We start from the raw sequence: 16,551 nt of genomic DNA, 5'->3' as shown, positions 1-16,551 counted from the left end.
TTGTCAGGAAAACTTCTTCAATATATTAATTCTGACAAGAAAAAGAACATAGACTATATTTATCCTCAATAAACAATTTAATGTAAGATCAAATAACTCAAATCTATATCTATTATTAATATTATGTAAACTGTGTTATGAATCTTGTCATTTCCAGAACGCTCTCTAGGCCTTGTACTGCCATCTGTGGTTGAGATTGTAAAACAACATTTTGGTGTGAACATAATCTGTACCCGAGAAGCATACGGATGCAAGTCCAAAATTTGAAGAAATTAGTTTTTGATGAAGACATGAAGTAAATTATCATGTTCATTAATGGCAGAAAGATGCAAGCCCTATCTTGAATATTTATGGTATTTTCAAAAATATATAAGGATGTAAGAACCATTACATCGTAGAAGCATAAAGATGTACATTGGACTTGTATCTTTCTGCCTCTAACATTACTACGCTTTCCATGGAAGTAAACATTCGAATGTAGACTCAAGTCCATTTTGCGTCCTTCTGCCTCTAATTTCTATGTTTTCTGTGGAACTAAACACAACAATCCCAGTCTTCAAAGCTGTCATACATTAGTATGGAATGCTATAAATAATGATGAAAGAGAGTATTTCCGTGTATGAATGGATGACGAGGCTCAAAAACAGAATTGTTCTGAAGAGACTGATGGAAACATTTTTTTTTTTTTTTTTTTTTTTTTTTTTTAACTTTATTTATTTTCATTTCTTTACATATATTATACATATTAATAGATAGTATATAATATCATAATATATAATACCAAATAGTATACGCAAGAAATGAAAACCCACTAAGGCACTGCCTGAGTGTGGGTAATATAAAACGATTACTATATTTCAAGTACCTAAAGTTTAATATACATTAGTAGAAAAAGTTTTTTTTTTGCTTATAGTTATTATAAAAAGTAAAGAGAAAAACATTATGTACAATAGTTTATAAAGTTTCAGCAAGTGAGTTGTAGAAAGGATCAATAAATTTATAGTAAAAGCGTTTCAATATCTGCGTCATTCAGCCATAATTTTACCTCTTTAATATATTCTATCTTTTTATTTATCATTTGAGTTTGTAGTGTTAGAAGGTTAAATGTACGAGGACCAATGAAACTGCTATGTGTCTGCATTAATTTAGTATAGGTTTGGGGGGTGTAAAATATATTATTTGTTCTTTTGCTCATTCTGTTTTCATTTATTTTGAAATAATTTTTGTTTTTAAATAAATATTTCATAGTTTGTAATATAAATAATTTAGATTCCTTGTATAATAGGTCGGTCGAGAATGTTTTATTTTTGTTATATATGACTTTAATTATGTGTTTTTGAATTATTTGTAGAGGCTTAATAAATGTATCAGGTGCACCACCCCATCCTATTATGCCATAAGTGATTGCAGATTGCACCAGAGAGAAGTAGATCATTTTCAATTTTTCAGCGTTTAGAATTTCCTTGAGTCTATAAAATATGTAGGTTAGATATCTTAGTTTAGAAGTGGTTTGATTAATATGTGATTTCCAATTAAGATTAATATCTATTGATACTCCTAAATATTTTATATTTTTGACATTAGCGAGTTCGTTGCACAGGAAGGTGGTGATATTATTATTGAAGACCTGACCATGTCACTTATTTATTCATTTACTTACATTTACCTTACCTCATCATTATACTACTGAATGGACTAAATATGGATGGAAAACAGGGGGCAAATGAAGTAGCTTCTTGCCTCTTGGCAAGAGTGGATATACAGCGATATGGGGGATAATGTTGAAGAAATAACCGTATGGTCTGACAACTGTGCAGGTCAAAATAGAAATATAACAATAGCCATATCCTATGTATGGCTGGTTTTACAAAAAATTAAAAACCTCAAGATCATTCATCATAAATTTTATTATATATATGGCGCGTAATTTGAATGTATTGTTATTTCGATAAGCCTGTTTATCGCATTTGCTCATTGGCTCATGCGCAGTGGTAGATACTATCAGTATGCCCTACCTATCTAAAGACTGCCATTCAGAGTGGACATTTTGCTTGAAATGGCTTAAGCCATGTTTAGTGTCCAGACCTGCATAGCCAGGTTAATGTTTGACTTTTGCAGAATATTTGAAGATGCTAATGCCTAAGGGCCACGAATAACTCCACACGGCAGACACTGAAGGAAATAATTACCCTAATGTTGTGTTGGGGATGCTGTGTGGAGGATCTTATTTACATGAGGAAGGAGTGAACCTGGGTCTTGGAACAGACCTGTATTATAGGAGGGAGGAAACACAGAGGCCGGCAAATCATTCCACAGCAGAGTTGTTGAACTCAAGAACTAGTCATAGAGATCTGTTCTCTTGTGACAAATGTCAATCATGTATAGGTAATGTTTTTATGACAAATATTGCAATCCGGTTTGACGGATACGACATACGACACGTGCCATAGCATAAAAATCCAAATCCTCAGATTGAAAAATATGTTATTTTTGGTTCTCTGTGTGATGTAGATTCACAAGTTTTCCGCTTGGACCATGAGTTTCCAGACACTGCGTATAATATTATCTGATTTGTAAAAAAACTATAGTAATTTTTCTCTGTAAGTATTATCAATATTAATATTATTATAAGAAAATATATTGCTTTAACGAGATGCAAAACCTTTTAAGACGGGCCAATTGGTCCTTGCGGACGGGAATCTCTTCTCTTTTTAAAAATTTTATATTTAATTTAACGTAAATCAATTATAATAATGTTATTATTAAGTTCTGCAAGTATTTCAGTTTATTATTATTGTGACAACTGTTTTGGTGTTTAAGGCCATTTTCAATCTGTAGTTTGGCCACATTGTGAAGACTTATTTATATATATTTTGTATTACGGTGAGAATTACGATTTAAATGGTGTTGAAAGAGAGAATACCGCAATTTCAGTTTGCATTTAAAAGTTTACGTTAAAAATTTGAAATAATTCCATGTAACAACATTTGGCATATAAAAAGGTTTGCAAATTTTTAAATAAATATTTTTATATTAAACAAAAACAAAAATAAGTGAAGTGGCATTAACTTTTAAAATACTTTTGTATATTAAAATATACTTTTTATTTTCGTGTAAAGCTGTAATTACAGCATTAACGATTATAGCTGTAACTACACTACAAAATTAAAGCTGTAATTACAGTAGGTATACACGATTAAAGCTGTAATTACACTATAAGCTACTTTAAAAACTTTATCTTTGTTTGTGTTCAAAATGTTAATATTTTTAATTTCAAATTTTTATTTCTTACATTAGCTCCCCAGATAGAAGGCCCTGAGGAAAATAATTTCCCTCAGGGCATATGTCATCTTTGGGGATGTTGTGTGGAGGGGTTTTTTAAGGAAAAGAAAGAGAGGAAGATCTGGGAAGTGTCCAGGAGTGACAGATTGCGGTGCAAGGCGATGAAAGGTCCTGCAGGAGAAGAAAAACTCCCTCAACCAGTCTCTCCAAATCCGACCCGCCAAACTGTAGGCGGACAGATCTATCTATTTATCCGCCGCCAAGACATCCTCAACCCAGACCCTTGTTAAGTCGCCAAACGTAGTAGAGGTGTTGTCTATCCAATGAATGGTTCCCGGGGCGGCGGTATCCGTACCCGCCTCCCTAATACTAAAGTCTAAAGAAGTCTTTTATCTGCTTTCAATGACGGTATTTTATTTTGAAATATGTTTAAAAACAACAAATTTATCCAAAATCAAATGTAATGCGAACATATTTTCTACGGAATCAGTATTCTGACAATTTTCCTAATTGAAGTACATTGCAAAATGTCAGAGGCTTTAGGAGTTAATAATATTTGAAAGATTTTTTAGCTCCGTTTCTGTGAAAAATCACCTGACGTGCTTATCTTTAAGTTCGTTGCTAAATAAGTTGCCCTTGTTAGCGGGTATTATCAGTGGATATTGATAGCTAGGCGTGTTTTTCAGGTAATTGATTACATATCAGAACTGATAAGATACCCCTCAAGGTGTTGGCAAAAATAGTCTCACAGAAGTGGACGGCTTATTCAACTTTTTGAATGTTCTCTTGTTCCTTCGGTTTTACACTTATATCGTTTATTATAAGTTTTAAGACAAAATAAAACTCTAACCAACATTATAAACTTCTTTGGTTTAACTTCGTATATATCTTTGTATTATCTGATAAAAATCTGTTTTTTTCTTACAAAATAAATAACTAATACTTGTCTAGTCAGTGCTCGTGCCAATCCTCACGTAAAGAAGTTACTTCAGGTAAGTCTTTTCATTTTACTGTCAACCTGCTTTGAGATGAAGACGTGAAGACTTGCAATTTGCTTAAATATTATTGAGAAACATTCTATAATATAATAATGCTTTGTAAATGGAAAGATACATGAGCCACTTGCGTGTATATTTTATTGGCTTTAAGTGAATATATTTTTGTACTAGGAATATGGAAACGTTACAAAAATGAATAATAATATGTACTCTATTTTTTAATTTAATTTTAAACATATTTGTGTTTTTTTAGCTTGTGATGTCACCGTATTAAACATTTTTGTGTGTTTTTTAGATTATAATATTATTGTATTAAAATGAACTGCTTTTTCTCCTCATCTATTTTTCTTAGCAATACTCTTATCCAACACTAGAATACCTCCAACTTACGATATTTCCCATACATTCTGACAGCAATATGCTACACTGGCGCCTCCTGGCGGTGCAAGTTGTGCGGCTTGGTTTATTTTTTCATATATTTTAATAGCAAATGTTACCGGACAGCAAAGTGCCCATAACATTTTTTACTCCAAATGTGCTAAGGAAAGGCTGGTTAAAGTTTGTCGGGTACGTGCCGATACACCCTGTATATTATTTTTTCTTTGATCTTGAACCTTATGATTAGTTAAATCCACGTTGACGTAAACTGTTTCAAGTTCACACCTAACCTAACCTAACCACTATACTTTTTATCAATTCACATTATGTGGTTGAAAAGTAAATAAAGGTTATTTTATGGATTATAACAAATAAACACTTAAAAACAAAGTTTTTTTACTTTAATACATTTATTTTTGATTTAGATGCGCCATCTCTTGGTTAGATGCTAGAATGTATTGCCATCGACAACGAGTCTATCTGCTGAGTTTCATCCCGTTCGGATGTCGGAAGGTGGGTTAGTTTCCACTTCCAAGATATGCATTAATTCTTTCACGAAAACCAAATATAATTTAAAATAGATAATTTCGTTGGTTTTAAAAAGTAATACTTACTAAAAAAGGTTTCGAAAACACAGATAGATGTTTTAAAATGTAACTTGTCATGATTTCTTATCTTTTCTAGATAGAGCTGGAAGATGTTTTAATATTCTTGAAACGATCATTTTTTATGAATATGCAAATAGGTTATATTTGTATTTAGAGATAAACATTTAATCCTCTGATAAGGACTGCCTGATGCGGTGGTGAAATTCAGTGGAGAAACTATACCATCGGCCCGTGGCAAATTCATTGGATAGGTTTAGAGATTATAGATTTTCATTAATAAAATTCATTTCTCCGACCTTTCTGTTCCGAAAAGTATCAATAACGCCAGCAAAGTTTAAATATCGGGCCATTGAATTTTCAATAGACAGAATAGCCAAGTTACGTAGCTTGTTTTGTAACATTGACTTTCTTATATGTTTTTATTAATTTTAGTTTCGAAAATGACCTTTCGGTACTAGCTGTAGTCGCAGGAATTGTAACAAATAACATTAATGCAGTACATACTTCAGAAAAGCTGCGCAACATAAAATGATTCTTTATTATTAATAAATCAGCAAGTTCTCTAATACACGAAGCCTTTTCTATTTCGTCTCTGAAGGTGGCCGGAGAACTGAGAATTCCCCTGGCAAATGATTCAGATATGTCTTTTTTATATACATCAACAAATTCTAGAGCTTTTTTTAAGATGCCAGTGTCATTTAAATTTTGCAAATTGGCAGGTTGCAAAACACTGAAATTGGAAACAATTTCATTCATTGGAAGGAAAGGCGATTTCAGTTGATTAATAATGATGTCCAATACTCGATATAATATGTTCACTTTAAACAACCTTTCCGGATCTTGGTGACGCTCATCTTCGCAAAGTTCGTCAAAATGGCGTTTCACCTTCCTCTGACGGGTTTTAGAAAATTCAGGGTTGATGGACCACTTTTCTGCTACACTACTTGATTCCTTTTTTAAATTTTCAAATTCATGTCGATACCTTTCCAATTCTTCCAGACAAATTTTCAAACGTTTTAAGGCATTTGAGATCGTTTTAATGCATTTTAAGATCGATGTCCTTGGACTGAAGTGCTTTAGAGGCTGCATCGATAGTTTATAGAATTTTGCAATGGAAAACCAATAACATAATAAAACTATAGTTCTCGATCTTCTTCTTGACTGATAAAGCATCATTTCTTTCATTCGATTTGCAATTTAACAGAACTGTTTTCGCTAGCGCTTTTTGGACTTCAACAAACTGAACTTTTAAAGCAAAAATAGCATCATAACGTCCTGACTATCTAGTAGGGTTCAATGTTTTTAATGTTATCGAAGTTGAAGATCCCCCTTCTTCATTAGATTTAAAACTTGATAAGATATTCCATCTTTTGATACTATGCCAAAAAAAATTATAAATTTGTTGAACTGTTTAATTTTTCTTTGCATATAATTAACCTCTCTTACTGCATCATATATACCTAAGTGCCTTTCATTGTGTTAGCACCATCATATCATTGTCCTCGACACTTATTCAGAGGTATATTTTTGTGATTTATGGATTTATTAATTTGGTTGAACATTGCTAAGGCAGTTTGGTCCTTAACTTCATGAAATCCTAAAATGACTCTTTAATGACAAGCGCCTTTGGGATTCCATTTTTATCTTTCTCGATCATACAATAACAGTAACATTTGATCTGTTTTTGAAATATCTTGAGTTGTATCGAATATGATAGAGTAAAAGGGTGCGGCATTTATTTAATTTATGAATGCATTTTCTATTTTACCAGAACAGAAATGAGCTCATTTTGTATTTTTGACAATAAGTATTTAATAGAGCCCTTTGATTTACTTAACAGCTCTTGTAAAATCGGATCGTATTTCGCTAATAACTCAACAACACTCAAAAAGTTTCCTCGGGAACTTTGGAAAGTATTTTTTCGGGATCATTGCAATCTGCCTTTTCTCTGTGGCCACGAAAGGCTAAATTCTGACTTCTGTGCTCGCGACCCTATAGTTTCAATATGTACTAATATAGATATTAGACGTCCTCCGTGGTAGAGGGGTACGGCTCTCGACTAGCAAGTCGAGGGTCGTGGGTTCAAATCCCAGCGTATGCAAGTAAATTTTATTTAATTAATTTATGTTATTTCACAATTTATTCATCTTAAATAATATATAGTATACTTGCGGCACGTTCCAGAGTGGAAGATACTATCAGTATCGCCCTGGTGTAAGACCACCATTCAGAATTCAAACGTTGCTTGAAATGGCTTTAGCTGTGTTTAGTGACCATTATTTTTTCCCGAGATATTTTTTAAATTTCCATCGGTATTTCAGGTTAATAATTATTGCTTATAATAATTTGTTCAATTATTTTTTTTTTAATTTTAGGCTTCTTTTGGATATTGATTATTGAAACAATGGCGATGATATTAAAATAATATGCATTAAACACGTTTTGGTAGCACAACTGGTAGATGCCGCTTCCCGGATAGAGAAAGATTCCGAGTACGAGTCTCGTTCGCAATCTAATATGTAAAACAAGTTTTGGTAGCACAAATGGTAGATGCCGCTTCCCGGATAGAGGAAGATTCCGAGTTCGAGTCTCGTTCGCAACCTAATATGTAAAACAAGTTTTGGTAGCACAAATGGTAGATGCCGCTTCCCGGATAGAGGAAGATTCCGAGTTCGAGTCTCGTTCGCAACCTAATATGTAAAACAAGTTTTGGTAGCACAAATGGTAGATGCCGCTTCCCGGATAGAGGAAGATTCCGAGTTCGAGTCTCGTTCGCAACCTAATATGTAAAACAAGTTTTGGTAGCACAAATGGTAGATGCCGCTTCCCGGATAGAGGAAGATTCCGAGTTCGAGTCTCGTTCGCAACCTAATATGTAAAACAAGTTTTGGTAGCACAAATGGTAGATGCCGCTTCCCGGATAGAGGAAGATTCCGAGTTCGAGTCTCGTTCGCAACCTAATATGTAAAACAAGTTTTGGTAGCACAACTGGTTGATGCCGCTTCCCGGATAGAGGAAGATTCCGAGTTCGAGTCTCGTTCGCAACCTAATATGTAAAACACGTTTTGGTAGCACAGCTGGTAGATGCCGCTTCGCAGATAGAGGAAGATTCCGAGTTCGAGTCTCGTTCACAATCTAATATGTGTTAAATACGTTTTGGTTGCACAGCTGGTAGCATAGCGTCGTCATAGGCACGTTTTGGTAGCATAGCGTCTTCCCGGATAGAGGAAGATTCCGAGTTCAAGTCTCGGTCGCAATCTAATATGTACTAAACACGTTGTGGTAGCACAGCTGTCAGATGCGTTTTACCGGATAGAGGAACGTCCCGAGTTCGAGTCTCGGTCGCAATCTAATATGTATTAAACACGTTATGGTAGCACAGCTGTCAGATGCGTTTTACCGGATAGAGGAACGTCCCGAGTTCGAGTCTCGGTCGCAATCTAATATGTATTAAACACGTTATGGTAGCACAGCTGTCAGATGCGTTTTACCGGATAGAGGAACGTCCCGAGTTCGAGTCTCGGTCGCAATCTAATATGTATTAAACACGTTATGGTAGCACTGCTGTCAGATGCGTTTTACCGGATAGAGGAACGTCCCGAGTTCGAGTCTCGGTCGCAATCTAATATGTATTAAACACGTTATGGTAGCACAGCTGTCAGATGCGTTTTACCGGATAGAGGAACGTCCCGAGTTCGAGTCTCGGTCGCAATCTAATATGTATTAAACACGTTATGGTAGCACAGCTGTCAGATGCGTCTTCCCGGATAGAGGAACGTCCCGAGTTCGAGTCTCGGTCGCAATCTAATATGTATTAAACACGTTATGGTAGCACAGCTGTCAGATGCGTTTTACCGGATAGAGGAACGTCCCGAGTTCGAGTCTCGGTCGCAATCTAATATGTATTAAACACGTTATGGTAGCACAGCTGTCAGATGCGTTTTACCGGATAGAGGAACGTCCCGAGTTCGAGTCTCGGTCGCAATCTAATATGTATTAAACACGTTATGGTAGCACAGCTGTCAGATGCGTTTTACCGGATAGAGGAACGTCCCGAGTTCGAGTCTCGGTCGCAATCTAATATGTATTAAACACGTTATGGTAGCACAGCTGTCAGATGCGTTTTACCGGATAGAGGAACGTCCCGAGTTCGAGTCTCGGTCGCAATCTAATATGTATTAAACACGTTTTGGTAGCACAGCTGTCAGATGCGTCTTCCCGGATTAGGGAAGGTCCCGAGTTCGAGTCTCGGTCGCAACCCAATATTTTATTTTTCCTATTTTTAAAAAATTTCACAATCAACTGAAATCCCGTTATAACAAACCCCCTCATCATCTGATACACAGATGAAACTACTCTGTAGTGAGATTGGACGTTTAGTAAGCCTTTAAAAAGCTGGTATGCCGGTGCGCATCTTGGAGGGTTCCGCACGGTCATGAAATAAGAAAGAATTTTTTCAACAAAATTACATCATAAGGTAATGGTTTGGGAAGGAAATGGTTTCTTACGATAAGGGTCGATTAGTAGATGAAAAAAAAACCCCCGACAGACCGGCATTTTCGCAGGCAGTCGGATTGAAAGTACCTACACAAAAATTGGCAAATTTTACATCATCGAGTACCTGCATGAAAGAAACCAACGAATAACTGTAGTCTAGATAATTCCATTGAAGAATTCCTTGCAGTAGCCTTCATTATCTTTATTAATATTATTTTGTTTAAAAAACAGATTGCCAGATATCAAAAAAATTATGATTAAAATTAATTTGAGTGTTCCGATCGGACAGGCGAGCCTTTTTAACTGAACCAACTGTCGCGTGTCTATATAATTACAATAAGGAACTCCTGTCCTTGATTATTATTATGTTTATTAACAGATATTAGTACTAGTCTCCTGAAAACGCATCAAATCTGTGGTTTGTCTAGGCGATGTCACGAGTCACAAAAAGACTACGCTTTATTTCAACGGGCACTGTATTTTTTATGGAGTTATCGAGAGTCCAGATATTTTTTATTCTTAAGTTTAACCGCTTTTAATATTGAAGAACACTAGGTAAATTGACATCATCTCTTCACTACAGTTATTGTACTCTACCAAAGTGAAAAAATATATCTGTGACCGCTCCTGATAAACAATTTCAGTTTTCCAAAACCTGCATTACCACGAAGGAAATGGTGTGACTCCACCAAACTAACCAATAAGAGAAATGCTCCTTTATCACTTAACTGGCTGAAGTTTACTAATGTCTAAAACAACTAATTTCGGTAGATATTTGCGTCGGTTTCAAGTAAAGGTTTTTTTAAAAGTAGGTTCTAATTATTGTGTGTTTTTATGTTGGGATCATTATTCATGATGATGATCATTGTTTGTTATTGTGTTATTTTTATTAACTTGTAATATTATTGTTAACCTCGATACGGGCTTAATTCGTAGTCAGGTTTATAGTTTAATTGTAATAAGTTGTAAATGTGAAGAAACAGTAAATAAATAAACAAATGGTGTAGAAATGGCTTAGCTGTTAGGAACATATGTAGTTAGCTGTAGATGATTGTTATTGAATTACTCCTATTCATTTTATTGTACGGGTATATAAGTGTGATTATCAGATTAGCTCCGTGGTCGAGGGGTAAGGCTCTCCACTAGCAATCCGGAGGTCGCAGGTTCAAATAAATTTTATTTGATTTATGTGTTATTTCACAATTGATTAATTTCAAAATAGTAGATACAAATAATAATATGTAATAGAATTTCAATACCAGAGTATTAGTATTAGTTAGTAACATGAACGGCGCTCGCTACTGCCTCGTAAACTCTTCGGTGATCATTCCAGTAGGTAGAGGGATAGATTGGCAATATTTTTAGCGCACTCCCTCGAGAATAATCGAGTAGTTTTTAGATAAGTCTTTTTATAAGCCCAGAAAAAAATAATGTAAAGGCCTATGAAAACTGCTTTAAAGTTCAAAATCTCTTACTTACGAACCCATTTTCGGTTATGATTTTATTGTATAATGTGGCAAATTAAGTTATTTATAAAATGATCGAAAAAAAAAAAATATTTATGCCTGAACATCCACAAAATAAAATAAAAGGCTCTTTTTCCCCATGTTTTTTTCTTTGATAAATCAAAACAGGCGGCTGGTGTTAAGCGGGAATTTAAACCTTATCTCCATCTACGTAAGGATTGTTATTGATAGCGGCTCAATTTAAAATATTACACGACGTAGTGCATCGCCTTAAACTAACTAAATATGTTCCTAACAGCTAAGCCATTTCTACACCATTTATTTACTGTTTCTTCACATTTACAACTTATTACAATTAAACTATAAACCTGACTACGAATTAAGTCCGTATCGAGGTTAACAATAATATTACAAGTTAATAAAAATAACACAAAAACAAACGATGATCTTCATCGTGAATAATGATCCCAACATAAAAACACACAATAATTAGTACCTACCAACTTTTAAAAAAACCTTTACTTGAAACCGACGCAAATATCAACCGAAATTTGTCGTTTTAGACATTAGTAAAGTTCCGCCAGTTAAGTGATAAAGGAGCATTTCTCTTATTGGTTAGTTTGGTGACGTCACACCCAGTGGCGGATTAACCCTAAGGCAAAGTAGGCACGTGCCTAGGGGCGCCAGTTACAAAGGGGCGCCGGCGGGCGCCCCTAGAATTAAAAAAAATATATATATAAACTTAATTTTGTAAGTAAGTATGCACCTGCTTACACAATATAAAAGATTATTTACTTCTGTAGAGATGCAGAGCTTCCAAAGCATACTCGCCTTCTTGATTATTCCTCCATGCCTCCATCGCATGATTTTTTAATAGAAGACCGCTCGCTCGTGGATTCGTTCGCGGGCGTTGCTAGATTGCAGGGCAAAGGGCGCAGCGGGGGCAGGGGCTAAGCGGCCGGCACCGGACTTCCGAACGGATGACGGGGTGACAGTCACACTCATCACTTTCAGCTTGGATGTCGCCGGTTACGCGCGCTTCTATTGATTACGTACTCGCAGCGGTATTTGTGTGAATTAATAGTACATTGCGTTTTAGTTCATTACCCAAATAATGAGTGAATTGAAGAAGAAACCTAGTGGTGCAGCTTATAAAAGGAAGGCTAAGGAAAAAGAAGAAAAAAATCAAAATATATATATTCGTGTTTTATATTCATGTTTTATATTTCTTTTTGATTATTATTATTTCTGTTTTTTCTCACTACTAGCATCTTCGCCTAGTAACAACTGAACCTTGTTTACGCATGCTGTGAACATTTTTAATTGGAGTGTTAATATCTGTGCACATTCCCACGCAATAATATTAATGTAATAATTTAATAAGTTAACACTCTGTAAGTGTTTCAAACAATAAATAAATAAATCATTGATCCATTGGTTAACACTTGATGTTTTTCCTGAAAACTTTTCGAGTAAAAATCTTTCTGCTGTTTTTCCTAGATTTTTATTTTCACTACCCTTACTATTATTATTTTCAGAAAGTCTCGTATCATGTTTAATTTCGTCCAGGTATTGTTCACCAAATTGTAAATTCCCACCTTCATCTAAGTAAATTTTCCTCAAATTTAGTTAAAATTAAAACTTAAAGTTAAAACTGAAAAGTTAAGGTAATTCCTATATTTTTTTTACATTAACCCAACACAAGAGGCTCTGAGGAAAATAATTTCCCTCAGGGCCTCTGTCATTTTTGAAGATGCTGTGTGGAGGGTCTTTTTGAGGAGAGGAAGGAGTGAACGTGGGTCTTGAAGAGACCCACGTTGTAGGAAGGAGGAAACACAGAGCCCGGCAAATCGTTCCACAGCCGAGCTGTTGAATACAATAACGAGTCGTAGAAGCAACCCGTTTGACATTTGTCACATGATAAATGTCAACCGTGTACATATGTTGGGCGCGCGTTTGGTGTGTTTCCCGACTATGCACCGGTGCCGAGGGGATCAATGATGCTAGTTCCTTGGAGCATCTTCCATTGAAATACCGGTTAATAAATATTTTCCGTGTTTGATGTTTTTTCTTTAGAGAATTCTGAATTTTAGTAAAAACGTCCGTAGTTGTTATGGCGGTGTGTTTTCTTGCAAGTTTCAAATCATCAGGAATATCAAATAAATGTTCATCGGGTGACTCGATTGAAGTTATGCAGTTCACACCGGTTTTTCCACCCAATGCTGCTAACACTGTAAATGTGAATCGTAACTTTTCCATTTTTCTTCACTAAAAATATCGTTTTATAAGACAAATAAAACAATGCGTTGCTCTGAAGTACAAAGAAACGACATTTAAAGTTTATTTGTCGTCCTTTTTTATATTAAAACATTACATTATTTTTATTAGTCACTCAGTCAGCCACATAGCGAGTACACAATGCTGTTCATAAATAAATGCTGTTTAAGTGTAACCAAGACAACACATAAGTGACATTTGAAAAGTGCATAAAATAAAATTCGTAATTTAAACACAAAGGGATCCTAGGCATTTCTAGGTAGGTACTTATTAGTGAGTACTTATTCCTTTACATAAATAATTGATCATTTAAATTTTTTATGTTTTATTAATTATCCCTATTAATATTATAACTGCGAAAGTGTATATGTGTGTGTTTGTATAGGTATATGTTACTTCTTCATGCAAAAAAACTACTGAACCGATTGTGATGAAACTTGGTATGTAAAAAAAAGATAACTGGCAGTGTTGCCAACGATATATCGCCATTTAGGCTACTCAGATTTCAGAACGAGAATCGGCGCTGAAAAAATCTAAAAGGCGACCGGTCGGGCTACTTCAGAGTCAAGTTAAAAACATAATTTTCACGTAAAAACATCAATTTTAAACAATTCTCTAGCCAATTCTCTAGCCACCCCCCCCCCCCTCCCACGAAATTTTTATTTTCACGTAAAACCCACCTAACTACAAATTCGGCTACTTTAGGTACTTGTTAAAATTTATAATATGTGGTCGCTAGAGGGGCGCCGATGAGGTGCTTGCCTAGGGCGCTCTCAACAGTTAATCCGCCTCTGGTCACACCATTTCCTTCGTGGTAATGCAGGTTTTTGAAAACTGAAATTATGGATTGAAGAATAGCTGCGTTGCCATCTTCATATCAAATGTTTACGCTGTCACCAGTAGAAAATAAATCTTGGTAAAAATATTAAATATGGAGATAAGTTTTGTGAATAATTTTTTTAATATCTTTGCTATTTATCGCACGCATTCTTCGGTTCTTACTGTCTACATATAAGAATTAAAAAATATATTATGACATCATAAAACTAAAAAAAATATAATTATCAGAGATATTAATTTAAACATTGCTAATGACTACTCCTCTAACGAAAAAGATAATTATCTAAATATGTCATATTCAAAGATAATACATTGAAACAATTAAAACTTAATATACCTAAATATAAAATCCAAATTCCTGTATTTTCTACACAATAATTACAGTAACAAAGGGGTACAATATTTTAATAGTCCTTCCGAAGAATTTAACAGATTTGGTATTATTCAAGAAAAAAGTAAAATTATATTTAAAAAACTGACCACGCGTACCACATCCTATACTATCATACACTCTAGGACAGTGTTCCGCAAACTTTTTGTGTTCAAGGTACACCTATCAAAACAAGAAATTTTAGAGGTACAACAAAGAAAATAGGAATGTTTATGTAATGTTTATTTATTACTAAAATCAATATACCTAATATGAAAAGATGTTTAGTGAGAAATGTGAGCCTGTTTAACTGAGCAGAGACGATCAACGATTTGGAGCAATCGTTGATAAGTATGCTCTCATCTCTTCATTGATCGTCCCCAGGCGTTCTCTTTTTTTCGATTTAATAGTAGTGAGATTTGAAAATCCCAATTCGCATAATTAGGTTGTGGCAAATGGATATATATTTTAACAACAAGCTTTGAAAGTAGCAAACTCATTTTTTATATGTAGCCAAAAATGGGCTAGCTCTACTTTGGAAAATTTTAGTTTTAATGTCCGATCAGTTTTTAACTCTATGAATTCTTCCTGCTCGTTTATCGGCAAGTGTCCAAGGGAAATGTTATCTGAGAGTGGATTTCGTACCCAGCCTATAGGTTGTAGGTCACACTTAGGAAAATAACAGTTCATTTTTTCTGCTAATTGCTCCAAGTGTTTCACTATCAAAGCCTCCTTTTGTTCTGAATCGGCAGCCATGACATTTGGAAACAATTCATCACTACTATTGACAGCGTGGCTAATCTATAATACCAACTTAGCGCGAAAGCTTTCAATTTTGTCCGAAGACGTTAAAATATAAGAATTCCTGCCTTGCATTTTTCTGTTGAGCTCATTTAAATGAGTGAATATGTCCGCCAGATATGCAAGTTTTACTACTCATTCTTTTTTTTTAAACACAGAAGCAAAATCTGAACCCTAGGCCTCTTAAAACGTCTGGGACTCATGTTTTAGCTCGTAAATCCGAAATAGCACTTTTCCGCTAGAAAGCCATCGTACTTCTGTATGAAACTGAAGTGACATGAGTGATATTATCTCTCATCTGCTCCCATTTGCTTTCTTATTATCTTCACAATACCTTGAATTTTTTCCGAGGCACACCAACTGACGACCACGGTACACCAGTGTTTACGCTTTGCGGAACACTGCTCTAGGATATTAATTTTACTCCTCCACCAAACTCAAAAGCTAGTTCTCTACATTGGTGTAGAAATACATCATTAACAAAATGCAGTAACTTCATTTCGAACCATATTTATATTGTTATAATGTTAGCACATCCTGTACTATCATACATTTAAGGATACATATTACTTTTTACTCCTCCACCAAACTCAAGAGCTAGGTATTTTTGTAACAATATTTTAAATGTTTAATATTTTATGTATTTTAATAGAATAAATTGTGAAAAAACTTATTTGGAATAGATTTTGTCTTAATTGTCATAAGTAGCTGGTAATGCAATATTGTGTTACGCTTTGTCTAGTTTGGTTTCAGCTTTTGACTTACCCCTAGTAAAAAAGACCACAAACCGCCACCAGTCAAATCTGTTGTTTTTACACTTAAATAATATTGTTAAGGCGATGCACTAAGTCGTGTAATTTTTATAAATTGAGCCGCTATCAATAACAACCCTTACATAGATGGCGATAAGGTTTAAATTCCCGTTTAACACCATCCTCCTGTTTTGATTTATGCAACAAAAAAACATGGCCAAAAAGTGCCTTTTATTTTATTTTGTGGATGTTCAGGCATAAATATTTAATTTGTTTTCGATC

Source organism: Hesperophylax consimilis, chromosome 20 (assembly GCF_061612785.1).
Source record: "Hesperophylax consimilis isolate HC1 chromosome 20, BYU_Hcon_1.0, whole genome shotgun sequence".
Taxonomy (NCBI): Eukaryota; Metazoa; Arthropoda; class Insecta; order Trichoptera; family Limnephilidae; genus Hesperophylax; species Hesperophylax consimilis.
Note: the sequence above shows the minus strand (reverse complement) of the source record.